Below are 21,619 nucleotides of genomic sequence, written 5' to 3'. Positions count from 1 at the left end.
AACACTCAGTTTGTTTCCTGAGATTAAGAATTCCTCATATCAGTGAGGTCATGTGATACATGTCTTTCTCTGATTGACTTATTTCACTCAGCATAACACCCTCCAGTTCCATCCACGTCGTTGCAAATGGCAAGATCTCATTCCTTTTGATGGCTGCATAATATTCCATTGTGTATATATACCACATCTTCTTTATCCATTCATCTGTCGATGGGCATCTTGGCTCTTTCCACAGTTTGGCTATGGTGGACATTGCTGCTATAAACATTGGGGTACACGTACCCCTTCGGGTCCCTACATTTGTATCTTTGTGGTAAATACCCAGTAGTGCAATTGCTGGATCGTATGGTAGCTCTAATTTCAACTGTTTGAGGAACCTCCATACTGTTTTCCAGAGGGGCTGCACCAGCTTGCATTCCCACCAACAGTGTGGGAGGGTTCCCCTTTCTCCACATCCCCGCCAACATCTGTCATTCCCTGACCTGTTAATTTTAGCCATTCTGATGGGTGTGAGGTGGTATCTCATTGAGGTTTTGATTTGGATTTCCCTGATGCCCAGCGATGTTGAGCACTTTTTCATGTGCCTGTTGGCCATTTGGATGTCTTCTTTGGAGAAATGTCTGTTCATGTCTTCTGCCCATTTCTTGATTGGATTATTTGTTCTTTGGGTGTTGAGTTTGATAAGTTAAGAAATTATTTTAAAAGAAAAAAATACATCCAAAAACATTATTCATCTGGAAGAGTCCCTTTGAAAGTAGACTGGCTTCAGATGACATTATTTAATTTCATGGGAATTAAACTGAAGAGGAGAAAATAAACCCATTCTGTTTATTTTATTTTTGACATTCAGTTGAATGAAATGAGGCTCTGATTAACAATAAGCAATCAAAATCCATGAGTCAGGGATGGAACTAAGTAACACATTTTTTGAAAAGCTACTAACTGTAGGATGTCTGAAAATTACATGAGGATTGCAGGATCAGAACAGCCAGTCTTTCAGCTGATGATCCCGATTCTTGGAGGAGCCATTCTTTCTATTTATCCTGAGTTCTATGGGTGTAGTGACACTCCAGTCTCTTCCTAAAAGAACAGACAGCATCAGCCGGTTGAGGAATAAAGTCATGGTCTGTGTGTTTCTGCCCCATCACCTAACAAACTATCTATAACCCGGTGTTTTACTCCCTTAACCCCTTTTTACTGAGCCTCAGTATGCCGAGGCACGGTTCTAAGCCTAGACGTCTATTAAATCATTTGAACTCCGTAATAGACCTATTAGGTGGATAACTTTCTAATTTCAGTTTTCAGACAAGGAAACCTAGACCAAGGGGGACTGAGACATTTGCTGGGAACTTGAAAAAGCCACAGGTGGAGACAGGGGTGGGAAGCGGCAGATAAGCAGAGGTAAGGCGTGGGAGCCAGAGGCTGGCCCTTACGGGGGACTCTTCAAGAACAGCAGACGGCCCAGCTGGGATGGACAGGGGCAGCAGGACGTGTGGCCACGGTGTCCGGGAGCTCCCCTGGGAGGGCTGCTGTGACTCCCTCCTCCCTGTCAGCCATAGTCTCTGGGTTTTATTTCTACCTATCCAGTCAGCTTGACAGAGTCTTCCTTAGCTAATTTCTCAGGAAAGAATTTTTCCATCTTGACTGTCTCTCTTACCTCAGCTCCTCATTTTAGTTGCAATAATCAACTAAATTGTTAGAGGTGAAACAGATGGACTTTGAGGTGGCTGCAGTTGTGTTTCCATATTAAAGTGGTCTGAAGTGTCATTTCCTGCCATAGGTGAGATATTTGAGGGCAATATGAGCATCAATTGAGTGACTAGAGTGAGCTGGAGAGTTTCTAGTGCATGGAGATTTTGCAATTATGAAGGATTGCTTTATTAAAGGCATTTTAATTCCTAGTCTCTTTTTTTCTATTAAAAACTGTCCAAAACAGTATTTTTTTTTATTTTGCAAGTTTGCATGGACTGTCATTCTGATATTGTTTAGGATTAGTGTACTGTGTAATAAAATACTTGAAATAGCACCTCTTAGAGATCCGAGGCCCATCCCACATCTTCTCTCCTTCTCTGCGAAGCAGAAAAGGACACCCAATGAAAACGACCCTGGGGGGGTCAAGGCACTTACTCTGGCCACAACAAATGTCACAGTAAAACCATTCACTGAGCCTAGGAATTCTGACTTCAGGCCAGTAAAACACTAATGTGTTCTAAAATTCTAAATGTCTAATGTCTTCTAAAATTCAGTGCAACAATTTGCCCTTTAGAACTCTTGAGCAATTTCAAAATCATACAGAGCCAATCAGTTGATAGAAATTAAAAAATGTATTGTTTAAAGAATCCTCATATACATACACACACGCACTTGCTCATAAGCTGCGGGGACACTTCCTCAACACCCAGCACAACACTGGCCACGCAGTTGGCATTCAAAATATCAATGCCTGAATGAATACATGAGTAGGGGCTCAAAGTTTTAGAAGCTCAAAGTTTTAGTTGCTTAAATATTACATTTTTTTACCCAAAATGCAAGTTTGTGGGATGACAAATTACAGAACACACTAAGGAATACATATGAAAAGAATTCACTAGAATATATAGAATTGTGTTTCTTTCATCAACTTGTCAAAATATGTACCCAGCTTATTCCCCAAATAAGGTTAAAACCAAAATGAAATACTGTGTTCAGTCCAGACCAGACAGATTTACTCCTGAGTCTCCAAAAATATTTTCAAAAACAGGGAAAGGGAAAAGCCAAAAGCAAAAGTAGTTCAATCTATTTTCACCCTAAATGTTAACCAGGTCTTTGGTTTGGTTTGGAGAAGCTTTCAGGAGGCCAGCATTATAAACAGTATGTGAACCACGGAGCCATATACTTATCCATTCAACAGACCTTATCAAGCAGCCACCATGTGCACAGCAGTGTCCTAGGCACTTGAACACATCAGCAAACATTGGGAAATCCTTGCTTGTGGAGTTCCTATCCTCCCAGGGTGAGATACAATATGTGAGAATTTATATGAAATATTAGGAAGGCGAAAAATGCAATGGAATAATGAAAAGTGTAGACATTTAATAGAGACCTGAGTACAATTTTAGGAGGGTGGTCAGGGTACGCTTCATTGAGAAGGTAGTGTTTAAGCAAACCCTTGACAGAAGGAAGGGAATCAGACACACAGCTAGGCTGACTCATGAAAGGGCATAATACATTAAGGAAGCACATGGAGAGAACCGCTTTGTACTGTGAAATCATCTCTTCAGGAGAATTTTAGACCTTACCCCATTAACAACCCAGAAGAGGGGATATCTGCTTCCACCAAAAGTTGATGTATAGTCAGTGATCCCCAAATATCACGCAGTGAATTGATTTCATTATTTTCCCTAAGGGACCTTTTTAGAAAGACTTTTGGTACCTACACTGTGAAATTCAGAAGTCTGGACATCAGTCCTGGAATCTGTTTTTTTTTTTTTTTAAGCACCACAGGTTGCAGATACAGAACAAGTTTGGGAGGTGACTGGACCCAGTGACTTCTGAAGGCTCCTTCATGTTGCATGGATCTTCTTCCTTAAAACTCAATGGCTTCACACAAGTAAAGTTTACTTCTTGCTGTTATCACATCCATGAAGTATGAGCACAGGGGTTCCATGCAGTCAGGGACAGGCATTCCTTCTATAAAATGTTATACCAACTTATAGGACCTCATCCTCCTTAGCATTCCCCTGGTGAGTGGGGAAAGGGGGCCCCTGGAGAAAGCACATCCACATATACTGGCCTTGACCTGGATATTTCACATCTCATTTTGTCTCACAAAGTCATGTGGCCCCACTTAGATGCAACATCTGGAAAATATTTGTGGACCTAGAAAGAGAACATGGATGCTGGTAAGTACACAGGGAGAGTTGTAAGGAGGGTCTCCTCCCAGTGTTTGAGAGCTGATTGATAATCATCACCATCATCACTGTCATCATCATCATTTGCTAATACTTACTGAGCATCATCATGCTGAGGCACTGTTTTAAGCCTAAAGTTCTGTTAATTCATTTGAACTGCACAATAGCCCTATGAAGTAGATACCTTTCTAATTTCAATTTCCAAATTAGGAAACAAGACCAAGAGGCACAGAGACATGGCCAGAGGTGGTGGAGCTGGAGGATGAAGCCAGACAGTGTTCACAATGTCATCCCACAAAGTGATCTCTGGCTTTTCCATGGGTTGTCTCTAAAAACTCCCAATAATATGCATTCAACTTAACTTCCTGTTCATTGACCACCACTAGAAAATAATATTTGCATTAACTTAGGAGATGGAAAAAAAAAACAGGTAATATGTAGGAAATAAACAGGAAGGTTAGAAAGAACACACAGAAATATAGAAAAGAGCATGCAATCAAAACCTGATGTATTAAAGATTATTAAGATAGGCCACTGGCAAACTGATCCAGTGTAAAAATTAAAAGATGCAAAATTTTACAAAGTGTGGAACAGTGAAGGGGACATGATCACGGATACAACAGAGATTTAAAACAATAATAATAACATAGAATAGTGTCAGTGTCAGTACTTATGCAGTAATAAACTTGAAAACCTAGTTATGCAATAAAAACTTAAAAACTTAATTCAAATTTTTACATCCCTAGAAATATATGAAATGCCAATTGGCACAAGAAAAATAGGTATCTTGTATAAATCCATAAATTTTAAGCAAACTGGCCTCTCTTTTAAAAAAAATGAGCACAACAAACCAAAATAGGCTTAGCTTTCTTTCTAAGTGTTCTCCACCACACCTGGAAACAGTTGTTACAGAACAAATAGAAAGCTCTACACATGCATATATTCACTCCAAAACTAAAGAGACCAATGTAAGTTATAAAATGTATAGTCTCATTCACTCATGAATGTAGATACAAAGATCCCTAAATAAAATAATGGCTAACCAAATCCAATAGTATATTAATGAAAATAAAAAATCATTAGCAGGGGGATGGGTTAGGCCGGTGATGGGTATTAAAGAGGGCACGTTCTACATGGAGCACTGGGTGTTATACGCAAACAATGAATCATGGATCACTACATCAAAAACTAATGATGTAATGTATGGTGATTAACATAATAAAAAATTTAAGAATTATGTGTATACATACATGTGTGCATATATATTTTATATAAGTATGTATACAAAAAAAATCATTAGCAGGGAGAATTGATCCTACAAATGCAAAAATGGTTCACTATTTTAAAAGTTACTAACATAACATCAATAGACTAAAAGAGAAAAAAAATCAAATGAGCACCCCAATCAAGAAAAGCATAATTATTGGGGCGCCTGGGTGGCTCAGTTGGTTACGCGACTGCCTTCGGCTCAGGTCATGATCCTGGAGTCCCGGGATCGAGTCCCACGTCAGGCTCCCTGCTCAACAGGGAGTCTGCTTCTCCCTCGGACCCTCCCCCCTCTCATGTGCTCTCTCTCTCTCATTCTCGCTCTCTCAAATAAATAAATAAAATCTTAAAAAAAAATCTTTAAAAAAAAAAGAAAAGCATAATTATAACTAGGTGTTAAAACTTATCAAATAAAAATCTAACAAAAATATAAGACTAGAAAGGAAAAGTCTACAAGCATTCAATTTCAGATCAGGAAAAAAAACCCCACTGTCATCTCTACAGTTGAACATATTTCCTGATAAGGAAGAAAAATAAATACAAAAATGGGGGAAGGAAGGGATATCATTGTAATTATTTCAAGAAGCCATGAACATCTACCCACAGAAGCCAACATAATCAGCAATCTATTAGAACAAATCTATTAGAACAAGAATGTTCAGGAAGGTGGAAAAAATAGGGTAAATCTAAAAAATTATGTAATTCATCTCCAAAAAAAACGTTAAAAACAAGTACCATTCATAAACCACAATTTTATAGAGCATCTAAGAAATATCTCAACCAGTAAGGCATTCAAAAAGACCTAGTAATAATAACCATAAGTTATTGGTGCAATCAAAGGCAAAAGAAGACCAAGAAAAGAAAACAGAGAGGTTATATGTGGGAACTTATGTGACAGAAATGGTCCCAGGAACCCTGGAGAAACATTGTTCAGTAGGATTGTTGGTAACCCGTTCAATATATGGTGAAAAATAAAACTGGATCCATACTTCACCTCATACATGGACTAGAGACTCCAATGTGGCAGGTGAAACTAGCAAGTTACAAGAACAATGGTGAGAAGTACTCTTTGATCTAGAGATGGGAAAAGCTGCTTGAACAAAGCTGCAGCATCGCCTGTTTGTCTTTTCCTCTACATAGTAGACAATTTCCTTGATTTCATTTAGTCATTCAACTGGAATTTTTATTTTAACAATTCACATTTTAGAAGAAAATAGAGTTAAAGGTAGACTGTGAAACTAGTTACGACAGAAAGACTACAACTCTGTGCCTCAGTTTTGTAATCTTTAATAAGTGAGGAGAGAAACTGTACCTACTTCTGATGATTGTCATGGGAATTAAATGAGGATGGATGGACGGATGGATGGGGGGATGGGTGGAGACAGACAGACAGACATGTGCCTGAAACAATGTCCAGCACATAGTAAGCATTATGAAAATACTATTATGTATTATTATTTTATATCCTAAAAGTGATTTACTACTCTGAGTATTTCCATTGCAAGACTTTGGTTTGGTTTTATGGATATAATATGTCTAGGATGATTTGAAGGGACTAATGAATGTCACTCTTTTTTCCTTACCCACATTCTAAACCATCTAGGAGAAAACACCAGGGGAAATTATTGATATGAAGATAGTGTTTTTACCGTTAAGTCGACATTGAAGACCATGGTTTCAGTCATCTTGCCAGGTGGGTCTTAATTCCTAGCCTCAGAATTAGCCAGATTCACCTAGCTCCCATCATTGGCAGGGCTGGGCCACACAGAGCTCCCCTGGAAAAGACAGAACCTGTGCCCTGAGCTTGGCCCATGACTAAGAGAGGAGAGGACACAGGTCTTCAAGCATTCTAATCTGAAAGAAGGGGGTGGGCCATACCTGCTCCACAGGGCCCTCAACCTCCTCAACCTGAGGAGCTGCTCCTCTGCCCCTGGCTGGCTTAACATAGCTCACATTTGTTTTTCACTCATTCTTAGAATGTCCAGTGCAAGTCCAGGTAACCATCCAGTGTAACTCTCTTCTGCAGAGCCTCTGCCATCCTGTAATTGCCCCACCTGGAGCATGCAACTTCCACGGTAGACTTAGCAAAAGAGGGCACTAGAGGGCCTTGCACCCAACTAAGTGCCTCAGCTCAGAAATGACACACATTAATTCCACCTAAGTCCACTGTCAAGAACAAGATATGTGGCCTGTAGTGGGCTGAATATTATCCCTTCAAAATTAATGTCTCCAGGAACCTGTGAATTTGATCTTATTTGGAAAAAAAAAAGCCTTGGTCTATTTACAATTTTTTAAACATTTATTTATTTATTTGAGAGAGAGGGGGAGAGAGGGAGAGGGGGATAGAGACTGTGAGCAGCAGGGAGGAGCAGAGGGAGAGAGAGAATCCCAAGCAGACTCCCCACTGAGCGTGGAGCCCTACTCCGGACTTGATCTCACAACTTGAGATCATGACTTGATCTCACAACTTGAGATCATGACTTGAGCCGAAATCAAGAGTCAGATGCTCAGTGAGGCTGAATCACCCAGGTGCCGCCCCTCCCCCCGGTCCATTTATGATTTTGGTTAAAGTGAACAAGGTTAGCAAACCCTTAGCTTGACTTTGCTTGGCTCATAGGGTGTTTACATTTTCAACTTTTTGAGGAATCTCTGTATTCTTTTTCATGGCAGCTGCATAATTTGACGTTTCCACAAGCAGTGTACAATTTCTCTACATCCTTGACAATTTTTACCTTCTTTTTGATAACATCTATCCTAACAGGTATGCTGTGACATTTTGTTGTAGTTTTGATTTGCATTTCCCTCATGATGAGTGATGTTGAGCATCTTTTCGTTCACACAGCTGTTCTGCTGTGTGTCTTCTTTGGCTATCTATTCAGGTCCTTTACCCATTTTCAAAATTAGATTTTGTTTTTGTTTTTGTTTTTGTCTCACTATTGAATTGTAGGAGTTCCTTGTATATTTTGGAAATCAATCCCTTATAAGGTATACAGGTTGTAAATATTTTCTCCCATTCTGTAGATTGCCTTTTTACTTTGTTGTTTCCTTTGCTGTTCAGAAGCTTTTTAGATTAACACAGTTCCACTTGTCTAATTTTTCTTTTATTGCTTCTGCTTTTGGTGTCATACTCCAGAAGTCATTGCCAAGCCCACTGTCATGAAACTTTTCCCCTGTGTTTTCTCCTCGGCATTTTTAGTTTCAGGTCTTCCATTTATATCTTTAACCATTTTGAAGTGGGGTTTTGGGGTTTTGTGTTTTTGTTTTTGTTTTTGTTTTTTTTTGTACAGAGTAAAATAAGGATCCAATTTCATTCTTTCACATTAGATATCTAGTTTTCCCAACACCATTTTTTGAACAGACTGTTCTTTCCCCATTATGTATTCTTGGCACCCTGGTTGAAAAGCAGTTGACCGTATATGCATCATTTATTTCTGGACTCTCTATTCTGTTCCACTGGTCTTCTGGGCATATACCCAACAGAACTGAAATCTGAATCTCAAAGAGATATCTGTGCTCCCATGGTCTTTGCAGCATTACTCACAATAGGCAAGATATGGAAACAACCCAAATGTCCCAAATTAACAGATGAATGGATAAAGAAAATGTGGTCTATACATACAAGGGGATATTATTCAGCCTTTAAAAGGGAAATCCCATCATTTGCAACAACATGGATGAACCTGAAAGACATCATGCTAAGTGAAATAAGCCAGTCACAGAAGACAAATCCTGCATGGTTCCATTCTATGAGATGTCTGGGGTAGTCAAACTCACAGAAGCAGAGAATAGAACGGTGGATATTAGGGACTGCAGGGAGAGAGGAAAATGGGGAATTATTCCACTGGTATAAAGTTTCAGTTACACAAGACGAATACACCCTAGAGATCTCCCGTACACATAGCACCTATAGTCAACAATGCTGTGTTGTACACTTAAACACTTGTTAAGAGAGTAGATCCCATGATAAGAGGTCTTACCACAAAAAAGGGAGGGGGCACAAGGAAAATTTTGGAGGTGATAGGTATGTATATGTTTTGTGTGGTGGTAACATGGGTGTTCATGTATTTCCAAAGTCATAATATGTGCAGTGTTTTACCTCAATTTTGCCTCAAAAATGCTGCTAAAAATTTGGGGGGGGGTAGTTTTAAAATTTCAACCGATAACATGAGTAGAAGCAGATGGTGATGGTGGATGTATCCGTGGGAGGGAGGGTCATTGTAATTTAGTTAAGATGAGGTCAGATTGAGTTAGTCCCTAACACAATGATTATTCCTAGAAAGCAGAAATTTGGGCATGCACGTACACACACACACATACACACACAAACACCATGTGAAGACTCAAGCAGAAATTGCAGTGATGTGACCCCAAGTAAGGACACCAAGTATCCCCAAGGATGGCTAGCAGCCCACAGTGGTGCTACTCTGTGTTATTTTGTATGGCGGCCACAGGAAACCAATCCGCATCTCTGTGGCTCTGCTCAGCTTTAAGGCACTTAGATGGGCGATATGCATGGAATCAGTTAGCCAGTTATCTCTAGCATTAGCCTTCTGTTGCACTCCTGGGGCAACCCATGTGATCCTGCCACTGTCCTTCTTCCTAGACTCACTGTAGTTCACCAAAACTCCCCTTCACAACCATGGGTCCATATCCGTGCAACATGAATGTATGTTCTAGGGTTCAAACTAGTGACAGCTGCAAATGTAGCTCATCTCCACAGGGAGAAACAAAAGCATCACAAGGGTGCCATGGAAACTGCACAGTCAAATTAAACATGAATCACAGGCTTGTCATGCACAGCACACGTGCACGCACGCACGCACACACACACACACACACACACACACACTCACCCACTTGACTTACCAATTGTCATACAGAGTTCAACTGCATTTACATAGGACGTGGCCATCATCTGGGTTCACAGCCCCCCTGAGCCAAGTTCAACAAATACGATATGGGCTAGTGGCCCAAGCCAAAGGCAACAGCCAACAGGTTGTCTGCAATTTGGGGCTTTGGGATTGCTGGATGCACACTATTGCCACCCATTGATTCATGCCTTGCTGCAGCAAACTGTTTTGAATTGACGCTTAGTATAAAGGCTTTTAAGACTGCAATCTGTATTTCATTTCTTGCCATAAAATAATAATTTGAGAAATGCAGAGAAATACACTGTTGGCAATTTAACATTTACTTTCAATAAATAGGAAGTATTTTACAGGGAACTGCAGCCCATTATAGAAATCATAATTCATGCTCCGTACCAAGAAAATGTATTCTCAATCTCATTGCACCCTGTGTCCAGCTACAAAACCCAAAACTCCCTCTGCATTATAGATTCTCATTATGATAGGTTAGCAGATCTAGGGTAAAAAGTCCTATGAACACAGCCTGCACATTTCAAATGAAGACGCCAAAACATGTCAGCCTTTCCTGCAGGGATGGCAGAACTGAAATTGCCCTTCATTTATATGAGGCAACTATAAATGCTGAAATACAGATTATCATACATACAAAATGATCCTGCCTGTGTAGTTCCCCACTAATTTATGCATTCTGCAGTTCCAGTACGGCAAGCTTCTTTCCTTCCCCTGAACTTTTTAGAAAATACCAATATTTGAATCTTGAAATTAATTGCCTATAAGCAACACCACAAATTCTGCACTTAAGATCTTTTCCAGTGCACTTAAGATTTGCATTTATGATAATCTGCACCGATCTGTCATCATTCTGGAATTTGGACCTCATAAGACATAAGCCTCCCATGGTACAAAGGCAGCAGCCCCACTCGTCTTGGAGTTAAAGCAGTAACACAAAGATGTCAGGTGGTACAAATGCGGTGTTTCAATGAATTACGATTAGAGAGGAGGAATGAGTTAGCTGTTTGTTTTACTTATTAAAGAAAAAGCTTTTTTCCTACATCCACATAAAAGGTGCTATTCATATACTAGATGGTCATCACCAGAAAAAAATGTGAATTTTACCTTTAAAAGTATCATTACACCTACAAAGAAATTCCCAGATCAAGTCATACTCTGTATTAATGAAAGGTCTAACGCATATGGAATTTTCCTATCTTCCAGATCATACTTGAGAAAGAAAATAAAAAACATATTTTGAAAAAACAATGAATTCCCTGAAAAGAAAAACGGTTATTTCATATTTCTTCACAGTTTAGAAATAAAACAGGAAGGGCGAGAGAAGATGGGGAGCAGTCGGGCTTCGTAGCTCCTGAGGCAATATACACATAGCATTTCTATACCTAGATATTAGAGCAAAAATACACTTGATTCATTGAATGCCCTTAAAAATGTGAAACCAAGGTCGAGGCATTTTATGCATTCTTGCTAATATCTGTGTGAGTTAAATCAGCCTGTCCACTTTCTGCCTCTCAATATTGAGATTGTGTAATGGAACCCACTGGGATGCAAAGGGCAACAATGGAAAGTTAAGAAGTCAAACAGGCATGGAACTTAGGGAGAGTCTAGGCCAGCTGCGGGAGGCTGGAACAAGACCTCTCACGTCTTGATTTAAGGATGAACTTGAATTTGGCTGTCTTGTACACATAGCCACCCTGCCCTTACTCATCTTGTATATTCGGTGAGTTGAAATTATAGGACTCTAAGCAAGCTTGTGCAAACAGGACTTATCTGTGCTCACTGAAACTGAGTTCTTAATTCAAAGCTCAGTTAGGATGTTCACCTCAGCACATGAGACACAGCTGAGGACACCTGAGGAACATCTTGAACCTTAGGGCCAAAAATCCATCTAACTGCTAGGTAGTGGAGAGCGGCATTATTCTGTGTGATTATAAAAGCAGAACAGCTATTAACGAGAGGAAATACAGGGAAGGGAGTTTCACCTGACCATAAAGGAAGAGCTTCCTCACACTTAGAGATGCTGAAAAGAAAGTGGGCTATTGAGGGACTGGGCTCTCTGGCTCCAGAAGTGAGATAGTGTTTCCATCTTCGGTGTGATGTGAGTTCCAAGATGCCAGCATCCTACGGGGGAATTTCTGCATGTTGACAAGTGCCGTGGGGGTTGTTATGAATCCCAGGATGTCCTGAAGCAGACATTCTTTTATCAAGTTGGGTGTAGCAGGTAATAGAGCTAGAATGTCCACTGGCGACAAACGCCATCTCTTAGGTGAAGGAAAAAGAGCTTTGACTTCAACATTTGGCTCTATCCTTGTTTGTGTCATCACCACAGAGACTTCTAATAGCTAAAGCAGGCCCTTCTGGAAGATGGTCAACAACATCTGCCAGGTGGTTTAAACAATACTGAGTGGCTGAGCTGGAATTTCCCCATGCTGAGTCAGAGCAGGAGGAAGACTAGGGAAGGCGTGCTGAAAACCACATCGGCTTTGGAGTTCACCAGAGAGATGGACTCTCTGCTTTATCCTCACTATACATAGCACCGTAGGAAAGTCACTTAGCCTCTGTGAGCCTCCCTTTCTCATTTGTAAGAGGGAGGATGGTACTTTCCCACTCAGTTTGATAAAAAATATCCCTGGTACGTAGGAGGCACTCAATAAATTATAGCCATTATAATCAGGTGAATTGAGGCTGCTATATATTGAATATAATTGAAAATTTTTCTACAGAAAAATTTCTTCGGCACTTTCTAGGTGTCTTTTGATTTAATGCTGGCCTCTCATGCCAATCACAGGAGAAACCATTCACTCTGCCCAGGGAACAGACGCCCAGAGATGATGTGGAAAGATGCTCTCCTTTCTTGAGTTTGAAACTTCCACAGTAATCTTTCTTCCAGATCTTGCTGACCAACAAGCCCTCAGCCAGCGTCGTGATTTTTCTAGCAGCCTCACAAGAAGTGAAAAGAAGCTGGCTCACCATTGGGTCCTCACCTGCGTATACATTCATCTTACATGATCAGTCCTGAGCCTTGGTCCGCTCTCTGCAAAGAGCCACAAACATGTAGCTATACACAACAAAAGGGGATGATTCTTCAGTAATCTTGAAGTCTCAATTGTAATTTTGTTCAGTTACATGCCTTTTCTCTTGTGTATTATTTTTTTGTAATTAGTAAGCCTTATTTCTATGAGTTTTAGGGTCGCAGAACAATTGTGTGGGAAGTATGGTGTTCCCACATAGCCCCTGCCCTGACACATGTATAACGCACCCCCCCCCATCAACATCCTGCACCAGAGCAGTCACATTTTTTGGAATGATGAACCTGCAGTGACTCACCACCATCATCAGGGGTCATAGTTTACATTAAGGTTCACTCTTAATGTTGCACCTCTATGGGTTTTTGCAATGTGTAATGATGTGTATCCACCATTATAGCACCGTGCAGGGTTGTTTCACTGTCCTAGACATTCTCTGTGCTTCTCTTATTCCCCCAGTCCGTGGCAACCATTGATTTTTATCGTCTCATAGTTTTGCCTTTTCCAGAATATCATATAGTTGGGAATCATACTGTATCTGGTCTTTTCAGATTGGCCTCTTTCACTCAGTAGTATCCATTTAGGGCTCCCCATGTCTTTTCATGGCTTGATAGTTCTTTTTTTTTTTAAACACTGAATAATATTCCATTTTCTGGATGTATCACAGTTCACTTATCCATTCACCTACTGAAGGCATCTTGCTTGTTCCCAAGTTTTGGCAATTATGAATAAAGCTGCTATAAACATTTGTGTGCAGATTTTTGTGTGGACATAAATTTACAACTTCTTTGGGCAGATACCAAGGATCACAAATTCCAGAACATATGGTAAGAGTATGTTCAGTTTTGTAAGAAACTGCCAAAGTGTCTTCCAAAGTGGTTCTGCCATGCTGCATTCCCACTAGCGATGAGTGAGAGTTCCTGTTGCTCCACATCCTCGCCAGCATTTGGTGCTGTCAGGGCTCTGGATGTTGGCCCTTCTAATAGGTGTACAGTGGTATCTCATTGTTGCTTTGTTTGCATTTCCCTGATGATACACGATGTGGAGCATCTTTTCACACGCTTGTTAGCCATCTGTGTATCATCTTTGGTGAGGTGTCTGTTCAAGTCTTTGGCCCATTTTTTAATCAGGCTGTTCATTTTCTTATTGTTCAATTTTACGAGTTCTTTGTATATTTTGGATATATCATATGTGTCTTTTGCAAATATTTTCTTCTAATGTGTGGCTTGTCTTCTCATTCTCTTGACAGTTTCTTTCACAGAACGGATGTTTTAAAATTTATCAGCTTTTCCCTTCAAGCAATACTAGCCTACTGGAAAATTTAAAATATGGCTTTGCTTTTCTACCTCCCACAGCCTTGACCAGCCATGGGCTTCCACTGTGACATTCACTACGGAAGATGCTCCTGACCCTTCCATCCAGAGGCACTAGAAACAGCACCAGGATCAGCCGGCAGTGTCCCCCCTGCGACCTGGAGATACGCGTTGAGTGGCTCCCCGCAGGTGCCCTGCCAACACCCAGCCCACGTTCGTCTGGATCTGGAGGATCCAATGTGCTGATGGGAACGTGGCCTCCAGCTGTTAGACCACATCAGACTGAGAGAAAGAACGGTAGTGTGTCATTACCAGCACAGAGCTCAGTGATTATGTCTGTCCTCTAAATGACAGCACTGATTAAACAGAAATTAATTCCTTAACAGGTTGAATTAAATAATCAAGTAATCTGCAGGTAATGTAATTACAATAGTTACTTTACACTTAATGAAACACTCGTGTAAGTATTGATGTGGCAAGTCTTTTCAATCTATCTTGAAGCTCTCCCATTACTATGGAATGACTTTCCCATGAGGATCTAAGGACCCAACTGGCAATTTATGATTCCCTCATGGAACTAAATTTTCAGGTGAAAGGAAGCCCAGTTTCTCAGCCTCTGGTCCAGACTGCACTGGGCATCGGCACCAGTATTGCCCTGCCAACCAGCAGTGGGACCCACCAGCACCTGACAGCCCTCTAGGAATCCAAGACCCTAGTGACCAGAGGACAGAGAAAGGTTTTACCTGAATTTCCCTGTGACCAGTTGATGTTACTTCTCTTCTGGAACCATCTGAAAGATGAATATCTGCAGTGTGTTGGAGGAGCAGATTTTTTTTCATAGACATAGCATCGACCCTCAGATTTGTTCATCCTGAAGTGTCCTCACAGGAAGGTATAAATATGTTCATAAGACCAGAGCAGCTTGAATGTGCCCATACTGCTCAGAAGACTATTAATTACACGTTGACTGGATCTCAACTTTTTAATCACATTCCCTTGTGACTCAGTATTATTAAACAAATAGATGGGCAAGACACTATTACAGTAATATTACTTGTCAATAAAGATAATCCCATATTCTTTCTACCTCCATGGAAATATCTGATATTAATAAAGAAGACAAGACACAACGGCTGAGGAATGTTCACACTTTCTGGGTAATTTTTTGAGTTTGGTACTTTTGCTTCTGTGTTTTAGCCTTAGAGTAAACAAGCTCCCTTTCTCTACCCCGCCCCCAGCACTGCATAATGCTGACCCCGAATCATAAAACTCATCGGCAATGCAGTTTTTAACCTCGCAGTCTTATCATGAATATTTACTATCTGGCTGGGAGCTGGCACAGGGCTGCCTGCCTCTCTGCTGCCCCTCTGCTGCCTGATCCATTGTTGGGAGAGTGTTGCCATAGCAACAGAAGGCCGCAGAAGGCAAAGAAACTGACAGTCACCCACACAAAGCGCGCCGGATCTGTGGGCTAATTAAAAGGTTCTGTGCTCAGGTCACCTTGTAAACCAGAAATGTCAGTCAGAAACCCGCGGTCACAAGCAGCTCTGCCAAGAAGCCCCCGGAACTCCCCACCACCCTGCAGGTGCCGGCTCTTCCCAGAGTCACGCCTGCTTCTCCTGAGTGAGGAACTCACAGGTCATGCTAACTCCTTGGCTGAGCCATCTTATTAAGCGGCCTGAATCTATTTTTTGCCAGTATGCGCATAAAGCAGTGAACTGGAGTGATTGATTAATAGCAGGCTGCTTTCCTCAGATCCTGATTTAGATCTGATGTCATTTGTAATTGAAACTGCTTTCAAAGCTTATGGGCTGGAAGATGGGATGTGGGGGCAGTGGGCAACTTGGTGGTAGAACATTATCATCTAAACAAGGCTAGAACACACTCTTCCCTTGGGCCTTAATCAGTAGATGCCATCTTTACAGTGGGTTCTTGGAGCAAGCTGACTCTGAGCATCTCCGATGTCCCAATTAGCCTCAAGAAAATGGAGTGAGGATCTTGTCCCAAATGGCCCATTGCTGTCCATTAGCATTTCAGGGGCTCTCTGTTATCCAGCTCCTGTGGAACTCTGCAGTCACATCACTACACACCCCACATGGTGTACTCACCTCCAAGTAGCTCCACTACAAACAGAAGAGCCTGGATTCCTGAAGCTAAACTCTGACCCTTTAGACACCCATCCATGGGCACTTGGCAGAAACAGAAAGGGAAGCTTCCAGAGAAACAGAGATGACCACAAGGAGAGGCCAGATGTTACACAAGAGCCTACTACCACTTACAAAGACAGTCCACATCCACAGGGAAGCAACCAGACTCAAGATGGAGAACCTCACTGTGGCCTGCCTGGCGCTCCCAAAAGACCAAAGTCGGGCGCTCCTGGTCCACTCACCTCGGTTAGCACATGCATATTGGAATATTGGCCTCTCAGAGCAAAGCAGTCCCATGTCTCCAGTCATCAAGGAGTAGTCAGTGGGGCACAGGATCCCCAGGGACAGGCTTGTCTTCCTGCCTCTCTTCTTCCTAATGGCCAGAGCTCCATTCTGAGAGATAGAAAAGACCACACAGTGCAGGTTCTGGATACACACACAAGGGCTCACCTCTAGTCTGTGTGACCTGGAGCATTACTTCATACTTCTGCACCCCTGTTTCATTACCCTATGTAGGGGCAGCAAGAGTATTTCCTTCATGAAGTCACCATGATAACGAAATAAGGTAATCTGTATAAGTGCTCAGAGAGATGCCTGGAGCACCATAAGGCCTCAGTAAACACACCTCAGGTGTGTGTGATGGGCTGAACTGTGTCTCCCAAAAGAAATGTAGGAGTCCCAACCCCCAGTACCTCAGAATGTGACCGTATTTGGAGATGGGGTCTTTACAGAGGTAATCAAGTAAAGATGAAGTCATTAGGATGGGCTCCAAACCAATACAACTGATGCCTTTATCAAAATGGGAAATTTGGGCACAGAGGCCAACGTGTATAGAGCGAAGACAATGTGAAGACACGGGGAGAGCACCAGGTGAAGATGGAGGTGATGCATCTACAAGCCAAGGAGCACCAAAGACTGCCAGGGGACCCCCCAGAACCTGAGAGGAAAGGAAGACTTCCCTTTCCCGGCCATGACCTTCTGCAGGCGAGATTTCAGAAGGTCATGGCCATGCTGACACCTTGATTTTGCCTTTTGCCTCTAAAACTATGATAACAAATTTCTGTTGTATAAGCCCCCCAGTTTGTGGTGCTTTGTCACAGAACCCTTAGGAACTGATTCAGTGTGTTCATGAGAGTACATGTTAATAAGTTCTAGCCTGAGAAACCCCAAATGCAGTACCTTCAAAAGGAAGTTCCTTATGAGCCCACCATGTTGTGTCCATCCCTGGGCAGATGGAACCGTTCTGCTCCACAGGCTCCTGCGGGAATCCAGGTTTGTTCCACCTTGTGGCTCCATCAGCTACATTCCAACCAGTGGGAAGGGATGGGAGAGAGTCTGGGACACATGATGTCGGGGCTTCTAAGTTCATGAAGGACAAAACCTAGAGGGGGCAGCCTCACTTCCCATCAGCGCAGCCTGTCCTATGGCCACTCCTGGCTGCATGTAGGGTAGAAAGTGGAGTCTTCCGTGTTCCTAGTTGTGATTTTTTATTAATACTATTTAGTGGGGAGTGCTGAGGTGCCACGATCAGTTAAGCATCCAACTCTTGGTTTCTGCTCAGGTCATGATCTCAGGGTCCTAGGATCGAGACCCGCATGGGGCTCCACACTCAGCATAGAGCTGCTTGATATTCTCTCTCTCTCCCTCTCCCCCTGCCCCTCCTACTCATGCTGTCTCTCCCTCTCTAAAATAAATAAATAAAATCTTTAAAAAAAATACTATTTAGGGGCGCCTGAGTGGCTCAGTTGGTTAAGCAACTGCCTTCGGCTCAGGTCATGATCCTGGAGTCTCTGGATCGAGTCCCGCTTCGGGCTCCCTGCTCAGTGGGGGGTCTGCTTCTCCCTCTGACCCACCCCCATCTTGTGCTCTCTATCTCTCTCTCAAACAAATAAATAAAATCTTTATAAAAAAATACTATTTAGTAAGTGGGAAACCTGATACTACATTTGAAGAGAAAAGAATGCAGGGATTAGTTCATGCCAAAACCAAGAACATAAGCATGTACCTTGTACCTTGCAATGGTTAAGGTTTGACAGTCAGTGCATTCAGAAGAAGCAGTCTTCCTATAGTATCCCGGGCAGAGTCTCCCAAGAGAGATTCACTGGGGACACTCCCAAATGAGCCCACTATAGCTGCCCTGCACTTCCGGGCTCTTTATTGGAGAAGCAAGCCTCCCAGCAACCAGGTTAATTGTTCCATGAATTGTCATTTCTTTAATGGCTACAAGGTTTGGGTCATCTGTCCGGTGGCTTTCAATTTTTACTAATAAATATGACAAATTGGCAAGTGTTTCATGACTGATGTAAGCTTCTTTGTTAAAGGTAGCCATTCATCACTAACCACCTTAGAAATTGCAGGCAACCCATGCACCTTCTGAAATAATCTGAAACATAAAGATGCAAGTATTTATCAATTAATTTAAACTCTAGTGAGAGTTTTGCATACGCAGGGACTTTAGGATTTGGCTTAATGAATTGAATTTAGACTACTCCACAAATGAATTCTGAGATTGGGTTATATATATTCACAAAGCTGAGACTTTGTGAAGTTTTCTTGGCAGAAGGAAAGAATATATTAAAATCTGGACTCCTTATGCATTTCCCAGAAGAAATCAGCAGTCAGTTTCTTCCACCATAAAATTAATCCAGAAAGTAAATGAACATAATGTAAGAAATAATTCTGTTGGGCCACGCAGGTACTTCACTGGCAACAATATCTAAAAAGTTTTGGTCCTGTCATTCTGAGGCCCTTTGAAAATTATGTCAAAGATGCTGGTGAGGATGCGGAGAAAGGGGAACCCTCCTACACTGTTGGTGGGAATGCAAGCTGGTGTAGCCACTCTGGAAAACGATATGAAAGTTCCTCAAAAAGTTGAAAATAGAGCTACCCCATGACCCAGCAATTGCACTACTCACATGTCCCACCCAGAGATAGAGGGAGGGGGCTTCACCAGAAGCAATCAGAGACCACCCAGCCCAGAGCCCGAAGGCTGCAGGCTCTTCAAATCCTGGAGGGAAAAATGCCTGACCTTGATGACCACACTCTAGGTCTACCCCAGGATCCCTGCACCTGAGCAATGAGGCCTCTTGCACTGACCACACAAGGAAGACTTCTTTAATCTATAGGTGCCCAGCTCATGGTTTGTTCCATTCTTTTCAAAAGGAGACATTGGATCTGGCCTCAGCCCAACTGGCAAGTTTTCTGGACTGGAAATTATCAACCACTTGCTGGGACCGTATACTATCTAATATGTCTTTGTGTGATGTAGAACAAACCCAGCTTGGCTCCCTGCAGGAGGGGTCAATACAGCCAGCCCTCCAGGGAAGTTACATCATGACTCTAGAGAAATGTGACATCCGGGAACCCAACCAATTAAAACACAGCTGATCAGGAGGTCACAGGCCACTCCTGCCATCTCTACATCCTGATTATCAGGAGAGCTAAGAGATATTTTACAATAAGCATGGGTCACAAATTTACAAGTAACTACATTTTTACCCAACACAGAGAACCTCTTGATCCAGAAAGATCAGACAGAACATGTGCATTAAGGCCCATGAAAAGAGAAGAGAAACAGCCTAGGGAACACATTGGCCACCTCTGTGAACTTTCCATAAAGCCCCTCACCTCTCATGGGTCCTGTGGGGAAAATCCAGAGTTCTGGGACAGAATCAAGCTGGTTGTTAGGACAGTATGAGTGGTTGAGCTGGGATGTCCATACAGAGAGTAGAATATTTCTTGAGGTAATGGCAAGAAGACTCTGAAAAGCAGCTGGCCACAGCAGCCAACAGGCAGACTGTTTAAGGTACAGAAAGAGTGATTCGGACTGTGTCTTTATCAGCTCCAAGATTTCCCAAAGATCAAGCAGCTCTTTAATCAGTTAAATAAGGCCACTTGGCAGGGCCATGCTCAGAGCTTTGGTAGAACGTTTTCACTCCCCGCTGGGCAGAGGCTTATGACAAGGCCAGTCCTTTCTGGCCCTTGGCCTCCCTGTCAGATAACTTAGAAGGACAAGGGATGAAGGAACTAACAGTATTAATGGAAACATTCAAGTCTGCTTTGGCCTTCTTTTCAACTTCATTTATCTGAATAATCATGTGTGCATAGAGCCAGGAAGAAAGGGAGAGAGACCTAAGACTGGAGACCCATACCTCTCTTCCCAGTCCCAAAGGCAGCATCTCAGAGGACAGGGAGTCACCAACAACTATAATCCCAATTGTCAACATCCTCTCCTTCCTTCAGATGTCCCTTGTGTCCTGAGTTACCCAAGAAGCCAGTTCACTCCTCCTCAGGAACAGACTCCAAAAGCCAGCCTTCTCCTTGACACTCCCACTTGATGTAAACATGGGTGTCTCAAACATGACACACACCTTCCCAAACCTGCTGCCCTTCCAGTCTCCCCCATCTGTGTGCCCTGGAGCACCGTAGTCCTAGTTGCTCAGATAAAACATCTAAGAACTATCATTGATTTCTGTCTTTTTCTCACATCCTATATCCTACCCATAAGCAAATCCTATTAGCTCCACCTGCAAAACATAACCAAAGCCACCCTGCTCCCTCTCCCTGCCCTCACCAGGAATCCCCAACTACAACATCTCTCATTCAGATGATCAGAACAGCATCATACTTCGGCTCCCCACTTGCACTGGCACTCCTCTTCTCCACCTCCTCGTGGCAGAGTGGTCTTTAAGAAACACAAATCCTATCATATTCCTCTCCTCCTCAGGCCCTCATTCATAGAAATGCTGGGTCCAGTGGATCTGGTAACTAAAACAATGAACATGATGATGATAAATGATGCAGACTCTGGAGGCAACTTTAAGCATGGCAGCAATACCCCCCCCAAAGATTCCCAAGTGAACCTTCCAGGCATAGACCTGCCTATGGAGCTCTAGACCCCCATGCCTAAGTGCTTACTCAGTGTCTTCACTAGGATGTCTCAAGGAGATCTCAAACTCAGCACAACACACACCAGACACAATGCATCACCTCCAGCCCTACCCCTCCCACCATGAGCATGGCCCCAAATGTTTCCCTCCTCAGTGAATGGCACCACCATCCACCAACTGCCCAAGCTACAGCCTAGGCATGACACTT

The 21,619-nt window shown here is 42.4% G+C and overlaps 1 long non-coding RNA gene across 4 annotated transcripts in view; it reads right to left on the bottom strand.

Moving 5' to 3' along the window:
- Positions 1–837: 837 nt before the first annotated feature.
- Positions 838–21,619, bottom strand: part of LOC112820357 (uncharacterized) — an 81,566-nt gene continuing 60,784 nt past the window's right edge. For 2 of the 4 annotated variants that reach the window (XR_003207128.2, XR_012377672.1), the window contains one exon: positions 2,196–3,858. This is a non-coding gene — a long non-coding RNA (uncharacterized lncRNA). Of the gene's footprint in view, positions 1,081–2,195; positions 3,859–21,619 lie in introns of those variants that run through there. The other 2 variants (XR_012377673.1, XR_012377671.1) reach the window with 2 other exon arrangements.

Source organism: Callorhinus ursinus, unplaced genomic scaffold (assembly GCF_003265705.2).
Source record: "Callorhinus ursinus isolate GAN/ISIS: 27379988/994484 unplaced genomic scaffold, GSC_fseal_2.0 scaffold3, whole genome shotgun sequence".
In the NCBI taxonomy this organism is placed as follows: Eukaryota; Metazoa; Chordata; class Mammalia; order Carnivora; family Otariidae; genus Callorhinus; species Callorhinus ursinus.
The sequence above is the reverse complement of the archived record's forward strand: the minus strand, read 5'-3'. Positions and strand labels throughout refer to the sequence as shown.